The sequence below is a fragment of the Mirounga angustirostris genome, unplaced genomic scaffold (genome assembly GCF_029215605.1).
Source record: "Mirounga angustirostris isolate CCGP_5_RB_7025 unplaced genomic scaffold, mMirAng1.0.hap1 SCAF_15, whole genome shotgun sequence".
Lineage (NCBI taxonomy): Eukaryota > Metazoa > Chordata > Mammalia > Carnivora > Phocidae > Mirounga > Mirounga angustirostris.
In genome coordinates this window covers 51,682,924-51,698,918 of record NW_026991723.1, presented here as the reverse complement: position 1 = coordinate 51,698,918, position 15,995 = coordinate 51,682,924, and the positions used below count along the sequence as shown (strand labels likewise).

Sequence of the window (15,995 nt, the reverse complement as noted above, 5' to 3'; positions counted from 1 at the left end):
AGGGGCTTTAATATTACATTGACTACATGGTAAATGTTGACCCTAGGAGCATTAATCTTGATGTTCTCCCAAGTCATTATCTGCTCTCTAGCATTATCAGAATAGAATATGTCTCTATATAAATAACAATTTCTGGTCATTCTCCAAGAATAACACTAAACATGAAATTCAGAAATATCGATCTTGTGTTGGTATAAAGATGTTTCTATTGAAGTGAAATAGTTTCTGTAAAATTGTAGACTTGCTGTCCCAACACACATATCTGGTCCTGGAATTATCCTGTTCAGGAGACACCCACAAGTAAAAACGACCTCTTTCAGTAAGCAGTTCCAACAGGATAGTTTTAGGGTACGGATGCTGGATTCCTCTATCTCAGGTTATCCAGGTTACTGAGGACTGAGACTCAATCTACCCTCTTCCTGCCCCCACCACCAAACAGGCAGGACTCCATGAGTGGGTACAGCTTTGGATAGAGATGAGAAAAGGATGAAGCAAGAGAGGACTATGTCCCTGGGAACCAGCCGAAAATGGGAGCACTCAAAACATTTGTCCGAAATTCTAATGAACAATATGTGTGGGACATTAAACTGACTCACATGCCAACTTTGTTTGCTCCATCACTGACTCTGGGTGGTGCCTGTTAAAGAGCAAATGAAAGCATGGAGGCCCCAACATCTCTTCCCACTCCCAGGGTAGATTTAGGTCAGAGGGTAAGGGCTGGTATTCCTCATGAAGGCTTTTGTACTCCTGCTGAATAATGCCCCTGCAAAAGGTACATCCATGTCCAAATCTCTAGAAGCTATGAATGTCACTCTATTTGAGAAAAGGGTCTTTGCAGATGTAATTAAATTAAGGATCTTGAAATGAGGTTATCCTGTATTATGCAAGTGGACCCTAAATTCTTTGACAAATGTCCTAAAGACAGAAACAGAGAAGGCAGTGTGAGATTGGAGGGGCAGAGGTTGGAGTAATGTGGTCAGGAGCGAAGGAAGCAAAGGAATGCCAATAACCACCCAAAGCTGGAAGAGGCAAGAAAGGACTGTCCCCTAGAGCCTTTGGAGAGAGTACAGCCGTGCCAACACCCTGATTTTGGGCTTCTGGCCTCCAGAACTGTGAGGAAATAAAGTTCCGTTACTATAAGTCATCCAGTTTGTGGGAATTTGTTATAGCAGCCCTAGGAAACTAATACAACTCCCAAATATGCCCTTGGAGACACTGCTCATCAGGAAGCATGCAATTCCCTACTGACTGAAAAATACTCATCCTTTGGTAAATTCTAGGCATTTATTTTTTCTCTGGGTGGCAAGTGGTAGAATATCTCCCCAGGGGAACACAAGAGACAGAGTACACCAGAGACAAGTCATTGCCCCTGCTCTCCTCATACACAGACCCCTCTGACAGACAAGATACACACTTGAACTTTTCTTATGTCTAAACTGTTTCACTGAATGAATCATTCTAGAAGTCTGGTCAATTCAAATACCTTAGAGTAGATGATAACTAGTTTCTGACTGGTGAAAGGAGCCTAACTATTCCTGGCAGTTACCAAGTAATGTCTTTCAACTCAGTTTTACTGAAAATATAACTAATTACCAGGAATTATGGTGCTTCCTTTGCCTTTCCTGTATCTGCATCATTCTCATCTCATTTATCTCAGGCACACCTCCAGTCACTGCCCCATTTCTTTGCTCACTCAACTCACTCTGGTCCTTCAGTCACAGAAACCTCTGCATCTGCTGGGTACCTGGAAGGGTTCAGCCTTTTTCTCTCCTCTCTCCCTGCTTGACTGGGCCCATGTCTTTCCCAACCCCTCCTCAACACTACTCCCAGTCCCACTCATCTCCCTTACCTGCATCCACAACATAGAATCTTTCAAAAAGATACATAATCAGCAGGGAAATGCAAATGCAAACAATGAGATATCACCTCACATCCATCAGAATAGCTACTATCCCCCCAGAAAAACAAGACAACCCCCGCCCAAAAAAACAGAAAATAACAAGCATTGGCAAAAATACAGAGAATTTGGAACGTTTGTCCACTATTTGTCGGAATGTACATGAAGCAGTCATCTTAGAAAACAGTTTGGCAGTTCCTTAAAAAAAAAAAAAAAAAAATTGGAAACAGAATTACCATATGATCTAGCAATTCCACTTCTGGTATATACCCAGGAGAGTTGAAAGCAGGGTCTCAAGGAGGTATTTGTACAGCCATGTTAATAGCATTATTCACAGTAGCTCTAAGGTGGAAACAACACAAGTGTCCATCAATGGACGAATGGATACACAAAATGTGGTTTATACATACAATGGAGTACTATTCAATCTTCAAAAGGAAAGAAATTCTACATGCTACAACATACATGAACCTTAGAGACATGAGGCTAAGTAAAATAAGCCAGTCATGAAAAGACAAATACTTTAAGTGGTATCTAGAGTAATGAAATGAATAGAAACCGAAAGTCGAATGGTGGTTGCCAGAGCTGGGAAGAAGAGGAAGTGGGAAGTTGTGGTTTATTGAGTACAGAACTGCAGTTTTACAAGATGAAAAGATCCTGGAGATTGGCTGCACAACAATGTGAATAGACTTAATGATACTGTTATATACATTTAACAAAGGTAAATTTTGTTATGGATATTTTACCACAATAAAAAATAAAAATTAAGAAAGATATAAAATATTCCAAATACATGGAAAAGCACAGAGAATAATACAACCACCTACTGAAAGCTCTTCTCCCGCTCTCTGTATCCCTAGCCCCTCCGCTTCCAAAGTTGGTGTGCATCTGGGCCATGCATGATTTTTCTTTTACTTTCTATCTACCCCCAAGCAATATGTAGTATTAACCTGATATATCTCAAAATACAAATGTTGCATGGAGAACAGCAAGTTGCAAAATACTATTAATGTACATTTTAAAGGCTAAAGTGAACTGTTCTCAGATTTAACTTCTAAAACATCTGAAATAATCTGCCTGCTTCTTGGTGAGCAGTGTCTGTACCACACACGTGAGGTCCTATTTGTGTTCCCTTGGCTCCTTGGTCAGATTGCTCACTGGATGCCCCTCCCATTCGGCCTGGCTAAGACCTTAGTCTTCCCAGTTGTGGCTTCACCTCCTAGCCTGGGCAACACAGTCATGGACAGCTTATCACAGATTTGATACCTAGCCCCGGGATCTTCCTGCCTGTGTGTTCACGGCCACGGATGCCCCATTACCTGGCATACCAGAGCATAATGGACAGGCCCCGGAGACAGCAGGATTAACAGATAATTTTGAAAATAATACATTTTTATTTTAGGTTTATGTTAAAACATAGCTTTATGCATTATAAAAATACATGAACAATTCAACTATCAAAGAAAGAATCTAATAAAACACAAAAACTGAGACACAAAGCTGAGTATGTGGGCCCTTTTTGTGTCCATAAACTAGCAAGTTATCTGATCACAAACATTATTCTACTTTTCATATTCATCCTCAACAGTCAGTCAATGTGTGACTTGGATTACCCAGGTACTCCTGGTGATGGAAAAATTATTTCACTTTTGTATAGACTAGATCTTCAGTTTTTAATGAAGGCTTCATAGTCAAGTAATCTTACCTAAAAATCAGCAGAAAGCCAGAAAGATATGTGACAAGCTTAAATGTCTTTGCTCTTTACTTCTCTGCATTAGGAAAGTAATTTTTACAAGGCACTACAGTGCACTCTGTATATAGTCATTTTTGGTTTACAATTGAATGCAATGGCATTGCTAAGCAGAAGCAAGGCAGATTGTGGTTTTGCATGTGTCTGACAAATACATCATTTTCTTATCAGGTGTCCTTATTTCCCTTACAGATATCTCAAACAATGGAGTTCACTGTCTTCTGAAAATATAAAGACCTTTGACTTTATAACCTTATGACTGGATCAAAACTCTACTCCAACACTCTTTAGTAATGGGCCCTGAGCAAATTGCTTCACTTCTCTGAGGCTCAATTTGTCACAGGTCTAATGAGGTTAATAAAACCGATCTGACTTGGACTGGCCAGATGAGAGGTAACACACTCTAAGCACCTAGCACAGTGCCAGGCATATCATAGTTATGACCAAGGTGTAACAGAACTCCTTTTAAACCACTTCATGAAGATCAAATAAAGGCTAAGGATAAACTCAAGGAATCTGTTATTTTGGTTTTTTTACTTTTGTGTTTGTTCATTGTTCCTGTTCATTGTTCCTGTTGTTGCCGATGTGATCAGTTGTTCTCTAGATTAACCAAATCAATCTACTGGGTTGGCTATTAAGGTGGTCACGGCCACTTACAATTAATCCATATTTACGGCATAGGGATAGAAAAATTTTCCCTTCTTCCCTCTAGGTTCTTTGGCTGATCTAATAATTAAATTGACATAGACAGATTAACAGAACAAAAACAAATTTAATTTTGTATGTATAGGAGCCACAAAGATATGAGACTCAAGGGCAAACCGGGCAGTTGAGGCTTATATGCCATCCTGAGCTGAGAGATCAGGTAGGGGCCTGAGACTTCAAAAGGGAGAAGGGTAATTCACAGAACAATAAGAAGAGCAGATGTTTGGTAATTAGATGTTTGCCCTGCCATACAGATAGGTTATTCAGATAAAAATCTATCTCTGGTAATAGCTCTCTTTCTGGGCCAGGCCCCCCGTAAATTCTTTTAGATAGCTGAGGAAGAGGTCAAAGTTTTTCTTAGTCTGCTGGGTCTTGATTGACTTCAGCTCAAGATAATCTATATACCAAAGTGGCATATTTTGGGGTAGCAAAACTGGCTCCCCTTCAAAGAATAACTACTGGGGGTGCCTGGGTGGCTCAGTCGTTAAAGCATCTGCCTTCGGCTCGGGTCGTGATCTCAGGGTCCTGGAATCGAGCCCCACATCGGGCTCCCTGCTCAGCAGGTAACCTGCTTCTCCCTCTCCCACTCCCCCTGCTTGTGTTCCCTCTCTTGCTGTGACTCTCTCTGTCAGATGAATAAATAAAATCTTTTAAAAACAAAAAGACAAACAAAAAAACAAAGAACTACTGGATGACTTTCTAGGAAAAAAAAGATGGAAGTTGGATCCCCAATTCACACTATACACCAGGATAAACTCCACATGGATCAAACACTTAAAACAAAACATGAAAGAACTTTAAGAAATATGGAGAATTTTTTATAAACTTAGAGTAGGGAAGGCCTTTCCAACTATGACTCACAATTTAGGTGTCATAAAACAAATGAAAAATATCAACCAATACAGCTACAAAAAATAATACTAAAAAAAAAAACTGTGTCAAAATCAAAAACCAAATAAAATACTAGGAAGTCAATTACAACTAATTCTATAGACAAAGGGCTAATCTCTACAGGATGCAGTAAGTTGCTAGAAATTTAAAAACACACACACACACACACACACGTGTAGACCAAAAATCCAATAGAAAAAATGCGCAAAATATAAAACAGGGGGAAAAGGGAAATACAAATGATCCTGAAACATATGAAAAGATTTCAATTGTGATCACAATAAAAGCAATGCAACAATATGCCACACTAAGTTACAATATTTCACCTAGCACATCTTCAAACATCCAAGTTTAATTAAACATCTGGTTGGCAAATTTGTGGGAAATATGGGCTCTTCATTCACTACCGGGGGAGTAAAATAATGTAACACCTATGGAGGGAAATTTGGGGATATATTTAAAAACTATAATTGGATTTATCCTAGCAATCCTGCTTCTGGGAATTTATCTGAAGGGTACACCTGTGCACTCAGAAAATCACGTATGTTATTCATTACAAAATTGTTTGTAATAGCATCAACCGGGAAGCAATTCACATGTCCATCTAAAGGTGACTGGTTATATAACTACAGTTCAGCCACAGAATGGAATGCTCTGCAGCTCTTACAAAAGAACCAGGAAGACCTCTACCCACTGACATAGAAGGCAAACAGATGGTTGAATGAAAAAAGTACAAAACTGGCCACAGAGTATGAGAATCTTATCTAAGAAAGGAAGGTAATATGGATACGTATTTATATTTTCCTGCATTTTCATAAAGAGATACCAGATAGACACAAAAAATAAACAGAAGAAAGTGGTTTCCTACAAAGGGCAGGAGGAATATAGTGGATGGAGCTAGACTTGCCAGTGTATTAATTTTAGTATCATTTGGATTTTTTAACATGTGAATGCGTTATCCATTCATAAAATTAACTTCGATTTATTGATTGATTACCTGCTATGTAGAAAGCCTGGTGTTCAGCACTATAGTAACATTTTCAAACTAGCTACAATGAATATTTATAAGCATCTATGTGCTAGACGTGATGCATTGCACCTGTGGTAGGAGGTGGGGGAGGAAGAGAATTCATGGTTTATAAGTTATATTGGAGTAAGGGTCCCATCTCTGATTCTGCTTTCCCTCAGGGCCTACCATGAAAATGATCTTAGGTGAGACAAAATACATATGGATAAAAAGATAACTATCCACAGTGCAAACAGCGCTAACTAAATACCAAAGGAAAAATGTTCTAGATCAGACCAGGGAAACCCCATTGGCCAAACTGGTCCAGAAAGGCTTCAGAGGAAGCAGAACTTGAAATGTGTCTTGGGTATCATATAAATTAAATCTTTTTCACAAAAGTTCTTCTGTAGAAAAAGCTTTTTTCAGAACCGTCCTGATTCTGATTTTTCAGAAGTGGGGGTGGGGGGGTGAGGAGATAAGAAGGCCACGCCCCATCATTCCTACTCAACTTTCAAAAAGTGACAAACACTGCAAAATTAGTTCTTCCTGGTCATCTTAGTCCTTCCTCAAAACAGAATTAGTACACGGAATTAAGAGTTGGATTGAAACTCAAAATTTAGAAAGTCTCACTTCTTCATTTTATTCCTTTCCAATTTAAAATTTTACATCATCCCAGGAAACTTTTCTCTCTGACAGCTTTCACAGACATTTTCTCTGCATAGGTTGGCCAGAATCAAGAGAGGAATTGTAAGTTTCTGTTCCCGATCTACACTTACAAAGGGGTTTCACTTTGTAAATGCTCTTCCAGCTCCCGCAATTAAAAGAGGGAACACAACCTTGAAGGAGTCATTTGTCACCTCTCAGGATTGTACTGTCCATCTATTACCTGAATGGCCACTTTGGCACAGCTTAGCTCGCCCCTGAATGCTTCCCAGGAGGGGAACTGTCTACCACTGTCATCTTGATGCAACTCTTCCAGGAAGTTCTTATGTTGAGATGGACAATCTATCTTCAACCCACTGGTTCTACTGCTAGCCTCGGAACCCTGCAGACAAGACAAACTCATCTCACAGAAGTTAAACTAGTCACTCCAGAAGAATCAGCCTCCTTACATTAGTTTGGAGTCAGGGTATGGGGGTGGGGTGGGGTGGGGGAGGGGAGTAAATAATGTGTTGTTGTTGCTGCTGTTTGGTTCTAAAAAAGCCCTGATCAGGTTTGCATTGAAATTAATTAGGTAACAATATTTTGATTAATTGTAAAATAGGAATATTATAACATATACCTTGAATGTACTATTTAGTCATCTAGTTGACCAAATTCACTTGAAAAATAATGTTTTCAGAAGTGCATCTTAAATGCAAAATAAATAGAATGACTGTCTTCTAAGCATGCACTCTGAAGTATTTCAGCAGCTCCCATTATTATAGGTCCAAGGTGCTCAAAGAAACAATTCAGAAGGGATAATCAAGAAACAAGCCTACTTCTCTCCCACCAGACTTACGGCCACAGAGAAATGAGGTCTTTGAACACATTCCTGGAGAATAAGACTTACTTTGAATAAAGTGCTGTCACCTAAGTTAGTAATACCCCGAGCAAGTTTTATGGCTCTCTGAGGAAAGAATTAGCCTACTCATTTGGGAATTTAGTGATGTTTGGAATGCAGAAAGTGACAATGAGGTTGGAAATGGATTGGCTTTGGGGCTTGTTCTGCTATATAAATAATAATGAACCTTTTCCAACAGGGAAGTAATGTGAAATGAAAAAAAAAAAAAAATCTGTCCCTAGAGTATAAAATTACCTCATAAACCAATTTGCATTTCTCCACTCCAAGCATATTTTCTGGGAGTTCTACTTAGAGAGAGAAAGCTGCTGAATGATAATTAATTTTAACAAGCACTTGGCAGACCGAGCTGGACAGTACACAAGCTGCCCTCGAGCAAGTACGAATCTGAACTCGACTTTTTACCATGTTTTTTTCCCACCATGACAATGTGTAGGCATGAAAATGATCGGGACTTCAACTTTACTTTGTTCTTTCTTTTTTTCTTCATTTGGATTTTGCTTTCTTTTAATTCAACTTGAATACACAAGCAGTTTGTAAACACAGTTAAGAAATGGGGGAGATAAATGGATCTTGGTGTAGCAACACCAGAAGGGTATTAGGTGTTGGCTATTCATCAAAGGGACCACTTGTTTTTCTTTTCTTTTTTCCCCATGTTCGGAAAAGAAATGTACACATCTTCTAGCTTATAATGTATAGTTCATTAGTGGAAAAAGTGCTTTAGAATGAGATCTTTATGTCATTTCCCACGCAGTATTTTCATTCTTTCTTAAAATACGATTTGGTAAAAGCAAGTGAGAGTTTTGAGATGTGATCAGCAATGTTCCAGCACTATTTCTCTTTTACATCCCTGCACATGGAATACGGGCAAGCAAATAATGAGTCATTTCTGAAGAGGAAAATAAATTTTGAGAGAACTAATACTATGATTTGATAAAAATAACTTACCTCTCATCTATCCGTCTAGTTTATTGTCCTACACTAAATTATTTATGCATGTCTGTAACTTTATAATTTATATGAAAAAGTGCAAAATCTTAATTATGGGAAAAAAGACATCCTGTAATTTCCCAAGCAAGCTACTAAAAAGATGAATATCTCTCTACATATTTTCAGATCAAAAACAATGACATGATAATCCATCCCTCCTTATATTTTTGAAAACAAACTTACTACCTGTGACTCAGTTGCTTGCTCTCACAAAGAACTAATTAACCTTCATGATTAACAATTCATCAAATTCCATTACTTCTATAAAGGCAATACTTTTTATCTTTCATAATCAAATTTAAGCTCATAATTAATGCCATGGGTAAAACTGCAGGTTAAAAATAATGTGTCTGAATTTCTTATCCTCCTCCTTTGGAAGTATATGAAATGTTTACTCTATCTAGAAATCTTGATGCTTAAGTGGCCTGTTATTTTTGTCACCTACAAACATAATATTCAAATTAAGCTCTTCCTTATCAGGATCTCTCTTGATCATGTGCCACATTTGGAGCATAGCAAATTTCTGCAAAGTCAAATCTATGTACCGAATGGGAAAGAATTTTCTTAATTTATTCTTGATTCTGATGGGAACTTTCTTAAATTAAATTGCACTCAACATTTACTGAGAATCTAACATAAGCAAGGCACTATGCCTAGAGGGAAGGGGTACACAGGTGAGTAAGATGAGGCCCTCAGGAAGCTTTTTAGATTAAAAGGACAAAGACTATATTTACTTTATGTTTATAAAAGGGAGAGAGTTCTCACCTGGTTGCTAGCACACAAAGGTGTTAGTTACAGATCTGCCCCAAACTAAAGGTATGACCTTGAGAAAGCTTCTCCGTTCTTGCCCTCTCAATCTCTTCTTCATCTGTAAACCAGGCATTAGGATCATCCTTATTCAACAAACACCACTGAGCATCTACCATGTGATAATAGTGGCTAACCTGAATGAGCAATTACCATGGGGCAGGTATCAGAGTAAACATTTTATGTGCATTATCATTTAATCCTCAAAGCAATTCCATTTTCTAGAGGAGGAAATTGAAGCTCAAAGATGGTAAGTAACTTGCCCAAGGATACAAAGTAGCTGAGCCAGGATTCAAATCTAAGATTGGCCTGACTCCAAAGCTGATCCCTTTAAACAGTACCTCATGTTGTTGCCACCATCTTTAATAGTTTCTAATTTCTTTATTGTTAAGTTTTTTACTTTAATCCCAGTGTAGTTAACATACAGTGTTGTGATAGTTTCAGGTGTACAATATAGTGATTCAACAATTCCATACATTACTCAGTGCTCACTGTGGTAAGTGTACAAATAGATTCTAATTTCAGTATTACATGATTATTTATCCTAAAACTGTAAAGTGTAAATACAGAGAGTTTGATTTTTACAGCGGAGGTGTGGAGGTTAAGGGTATACAACAGAATGTCACATTGATTCCAACTAGGGAAATCCAAGGAGACTTCCTGGAGGAGGCAGCATGTGGCTGCCATTAATAAGATTTCCTCACACAGAATTGGAGGGGTAAGGGCATTCCAGGCCAAGAGAACTAGGTGAGTGGTCACAAAGCAGTAAACACTCATAGATCTGCAAGAAATTAGTGGAAAGGGCAGTAAGAATGAGGCCTTGAAAATTCAGCTCAAGCCAGATTGTGGAGAGCCGTTAGTCATGCTAAGGACCCTGCACACTCTGGGAAATAGGCAGCTACTGAAAGTTGTACATGAGAGTGGAATGATTAGTATCTTTTTGTTTTGAGCTTATTTCTTTGTTTTGTTGTTTTTAATTATTTACAACCAGTGAGAACTGTTAGCAAGACTGCCAAACACAAGATAAACATAGAAAACTAGTGATACTAAACACTAGCAACAAATAATTTAGGGCGCCTGGGTGGCTCAGTTGGTTAAGCGACTGCCTTCGGCTCAGGTCATGATCCTGGAGTCCGGGGATCGAGTCCCACATCGGGCTCCCTGCTTGGCGGGGAGTCTGCTTTGTCCTCTGACCCTATCCCCTCTCATGTGTTCTCTCTCTCTCATTCTCTCTCTCTCAAATAAATAAATAAAATCTTAAAAAAAAAAAAAATTTAAAATGTCATTTTCAGAAGAAACAATTTGTAATAGCAACACAATTAAAATACAACTTGGGAAAAATCTCAAAAAATATGTGAAGTGTCTTTTACACAAAAATTATAAAACCTAAGGGGCACCTGAATGGCCCAGTCGGTTAAGCGTCTGCCTTCGGCTCAGGTCATGATCCCAGGGTCCTGGGATCGAGCCCCATGTGGGGTTCCCTGCTCAGCAGGGAGCCTGCTTCTCCCCTGCCTGCTGTTCCCCCTGCTTATGCTTGCTCTCTCCCTCTCTCTTTCTCTCCCTGTGTCAAATAAATAAATAAAATCATTTTAAAAAATTATAAAACCTAATTAAAAAATATATGAGGGGCGCCTGGGTGGCTCAGTCGTTGGGCGTCTGCCTTTGGCTCAGGTCATGATCCCGGGGTCCTGGGATCGAGCCCCGCATCGGGCTCCCTGCTCAGCGGGAAGCCTGCTTCTCCCTCTTCCCCACTTGTGTTCCCTCTCTCGCTGTGTCTCTCTCTGTCAAATAAATGAATAAAATCTTTAAAAAAAAAAAAAATATGAGAAGTTGTAAGTAGAAAAATATGCCATCCTTACAAATGGAAAGACAATAAATTGGCCTATAAATTCAATGAAACTCCAATGAAAATATCACAAAGCTTATTTGTGATAGAGGCCGGTTGGTCCTTATGGTCACATGGAAAAGAAAGGGTCAGTTTTGTCAAGATAATTTTGAAGAAGAAAAAGGGTAGATGTCAAAACCCCACAGATGTCAGATTAAGAGGTACAAATTTCCAGCTATAAAACAAATAAGTCACAGAGACGAGAAGTACAGCATAGGAATACAGTCAATAATATTGTAATAACTGTCTGGTGACAGATGGTGACTACACTTATCGTGGTCAGTAACAAGTACTATACAAAACGTCGAATCACTCTATTATACTCCTAAAACTAATTTAACATTGTATGTCAACTGTATTTCAATTAAAAAAAAAAAAAACAGATGTCAAACATTTTAAAACTAGGTGACCTGAGATTGCCCCAAGGACAGTTATGGTTTTCTATTTCTTTTTTGGGTTAAAGAAATAGTGTGGAGGGAGGGAGTAGGAAAGATGACACTGATGACAAAAACACAGGAGCTCCTCGCCCACTTTTTTTAATTCTTTTTTTTTTTTTTTAAGGTTTTATTTATTTATTTGACAGAGAGAGAGCACAGCAGGGGGAGCTGCAGGCAGAGGGAGAGGGAGAGGCAGACTCCCCGCTGAGCAGGGAGCCTGATGCAGGGCTCGAACCCAGGACCCTGGGATCATGACCTGAGCTGAAGGCAGACACTTACCTGGCTGAGCCGCCCAGGTGCCCCTCCTCACCCACTTTAAATCAAAGTGACCCTGAACCTTAAACACAGTGATTCTGACTCATAAAGTCAAAAGCTATTTTCAAAAGAAGCCCTCACAAGATAGGGGCCTGGCCGAAGGATAACAATTCCAAGGAGTTGGAATAAAGTTTCAATCAGCCAGCTGGCATGTACTAATCACCTGATAATGTGCCGAAAACAAAGGAGATAGAAGATGAAATTGTAAGCACAACACCCTGGGTAGAGGCAGAAGTCACACATGAAATAACTAGAGAAACCACTTTTAAAAACAACACACTAGTAAGTGTAGTCAAGTACAAGTATAAACGAGAAAATGCTGAGAGCTGCCTGGGGCGGGGAACCACAGGCAGACGGGCTCAGGGAGACCTTGTGAAACGGGCCTGGGAAGTGTCTGGCAATAGGAGTCACTGTGGTTGAATGCTACTGGTCCACTGTCACTCTTGCATTCTAGCAGGACAGCACCAAAACTATCACTCTGCACTACCCATTGCATCTAAATTCCATCAAATTATGACAAACTTAACAAGATGTAACTTCAAAGTCTGCCTTCCTCTGTAAGAAACTGCCTAAGGATCTTGTCTAAGATTTAAGAAATTGGTAGGCCTGTCTTCCTACTTGTTGTTCTCTTTCTTGTTGTGCATCTTATGATGCTCTAATTGGCTAGGAATTTCTTCTCCCTGGGGACTCTTTATCTTAGGCCTTAGATCATTCACAACTATTGCTTGTGAGGTACAGAGTGCCAGCAGGGAGGAAGAAACAGAGGTTAATACCTGGTGGAGGATGTGATTCCTCTCACTGAGAAGCTTATTTTTTAAAGAATGGTGAATCCCAGAAGGAGCTGAAAATATACATGAGATCATAATGTTCTCTCACAGGAGTGTTGCCTACACTGCATCATTAGAACAGACATGGACCCACTAGGGCTTTCTAAACCATTTATATCACACTGGCTCAAAGAACCAACTTAATATATCCAATAACCAAGATTCCTGCTACAAGTACCTCAGTTGGGTGTTGGCTCATTCATATTCCAACCAAAAGGTAATGTACCATAAAGTGCATACTGATAAGTCTCCAACGATTAAGGCAACCACATAAAATCTCATTACTTAAAAGAAATTAAACTCACTATGGTTTATATAGCAATATTCCTCATCCATGTCCGATGTCAGATAGTTCGCATGCCAGTCACAGTTAAATCTAATTTGCTGTAATCCTGGTAAATGGGAGGTAATCAACAAGTCCTCAACTCCAGCTCCGAAGGAGCACAGAAGACATTCCTGAAATACATTAATAAAGAACGGATGGGGAGAAGGCTTCCTGACAGTAACTGACATTTGTTATATATCAATAATGTTCCCTGGGTTCTGGTATTCTATTTATTAGAATTATAAATATGTACACAGTTTGAGAGATTTATCTGATGTTTCTTATTTTTTCTGTTATCCTTGCACGGTTACTAAAATTGAGATTAGAGCCACCATTTCTTGAATGCGCTAGTCTAAATCCTTAGCTTACTTGATCTCAGCTCAGCCTCACAACAACCCCATGAGAAATTACTCTGCTTGCCTCTTTGTAGCTAAGGAAACTGAGGCAAAATAAGTCACATGCTGCCTGAAGTCTCACAACTAATCAAAGGCGAAGACAATACTTACACTAGCTCTGATTCTTCCATAGCCCAACCTCTTAACTATTCACTGCTCCCCTGGTTGTAGACACTTTTTGTATGATTGTTCATTAATATGTGGATAGGTGGATAGCTCAAAAATTTCTAAAGATAGTCTGGGGATTCTGGTTGGAAATGGAGGACTAGGAATCTTACTTGAAGAAATATTTCAATAGCACAATTTCACTTTCACTAGATGGCAAGTTATTTGGGGTGGTTTATTTGGGCTGATTAACCGAGTTTAGAGGAGATAAGGGTTAAAGGCCTCCCAAGCCATCCTTTGGTGCTGCTAATATAGATCACATTACTATGTATTTAGTATCATTTTCTCTTTGGGTCCCTGAAAAAGGGATATCTGTCCTATTTCACACCTTCAAATATAAAATGTTATACCATATAAGTACTATGGATCACAGTACTAAGTCATAATTACTTTTTCCCTATTGATTTTTTTGCTCTGATCCACTGAAAGACATACAAGCTACTGCTACACAATGCCTAAAAGATGGGGGGAAATTCACATCCACTAGCCACAAAACATCACGTGTACAGAGCCACTTTAATTATGTATCTTATTTCTAATGGTCACGCAGAATTTAGAAAGCACAGTTGTTCTAAAGTTGATATCGCACAAAACCCAAGACCTGTTGGAGACTAAGGAAACTATTTTGAATACAGGCAAAATTTTGAAGTACGAAAAACTGTTTTGGGCACTATATTCCTTTCCCAAGCACTTAACCCGAATCTCAACTTTACTCTAAACTGGGTCTGTTGGTATTATCTCCTATAGGTGTTTCCTGAGAAGAGCTGTCATCAACTTAGTACCAGCCTAACGTCCTCAGGTCTCAGTGGGCTCTGGAGCTGCACAAAACCGGATGACGACATCTATACCCTAGATATGTTAGAATTCAACACAATTCTTTACCTAGACTAAGGAGCACAGTACCAGACACACAATAGGCACTAGATAAATGGTAGTTATTTGGTGCTATAAGCATATACAGCACTGACTGGGTAAGGGGTCTAATTCTGCAGAGGGAAGAGGTCTGAGGGAGTCATTTGTGTATTTATTCTTCCTTTTCTTCCTCAGTGAATGATAAAGATGTGCTGTATGATTTTTAAAAATGAAGAATGTTAAGTGCCATTCATCTGTAGCATGAATATATACACTTGCAGACCAAAAGGCTAATTAACTCGAGGTTTTTAAAAATAAATCATACAGCACATCATATACAACGGTACATTATCAAAGGCTTAAAAACCCAATTCGTCCACCTACACTGTGCAACTAGCAAACATGACATTGGGAAGTGTGAAAATCAAGCTTACGAAAATGTTTACATGTGAAGAAGACAAACCTGTGGTGACTACGTATTGTTGAAAAAGGAAATTACCTAACCAGACTTGGGGCGGAGTCAGCCCACTTAATTGTGTCATTAGGAAAAAATAAATCCATTAATTCAACACACACTTGTTGAGCGCCCACTACCCGCCAAGCACAAACAAAACCATTCACAGATACCAACTGGGCTTGCTCGCGGCGGGCAGCCTTCCCCACTAAAAACAGCACTATCTCGGCTAACACCTTGCTCAACATTTTCACGAAGCACGTCCAAGAACAAAGGGACGGAGCAAGTTTGGCCCGCCCCCTTCCACAGGCCTCGCGCGTTCTCGTAATCGCAAATCGAAAACGCCAAAACGAACCTACGGCGTCGCACGAGGAAGCGAAAACTACACAGCAACTCCTTCCGCCCACGTGAAAGATGGCGCTTGACGCGTCAACCGCCACTGCTGCCGGTTGCTTCCCCTCGGGGGCGGGGTCCAGAGAGAGCAGGAGGTGTGTGCTTGGGCGGTGGATGCTTTTGTTTTCCTCACCTTTTCTCCCCTCCCGTTACTCTGATAGTATTCGTTGAAGGTGATGGGCGAAAGATTAGGTAAAATTCACCCAGAAGAAGAGCACCAGGCGGGAAACAACCGCTGCGTGAAGTGGGTTCGCGGTCGGGACACGCGCGAGGGCCCCGGGTCGGGGGCGGGGCCAGGGGCGGGGTGGGGCCAGGGGCGGGCCCAGGGGCGGGGCGGGGC

General features: G+C 39.8%; 1 long non-coding RNA gene across 1 annotated transcript in view; it reads right to left on the bottom strand.

Moving 5' to 3' along the window:
* Positions 1 to 15,994, bottom strand: part of LOC129046044 (uncharacterized) — a 334,546-nt gene extending 318,552 nt beyond the window's left edge. Inside the window, exon 1 of the long non-coding RNA XR_010407858.1 lies at positions 15,789 to 15,994. This is a non-coding gene — a long non-coding RNA (uncharacterized LOC129046044). The remainder of the gene's footprint in view (positions 1 to 15,788) is intronic.
* Position 15,995: the final 1 nt, after the last annotated feature.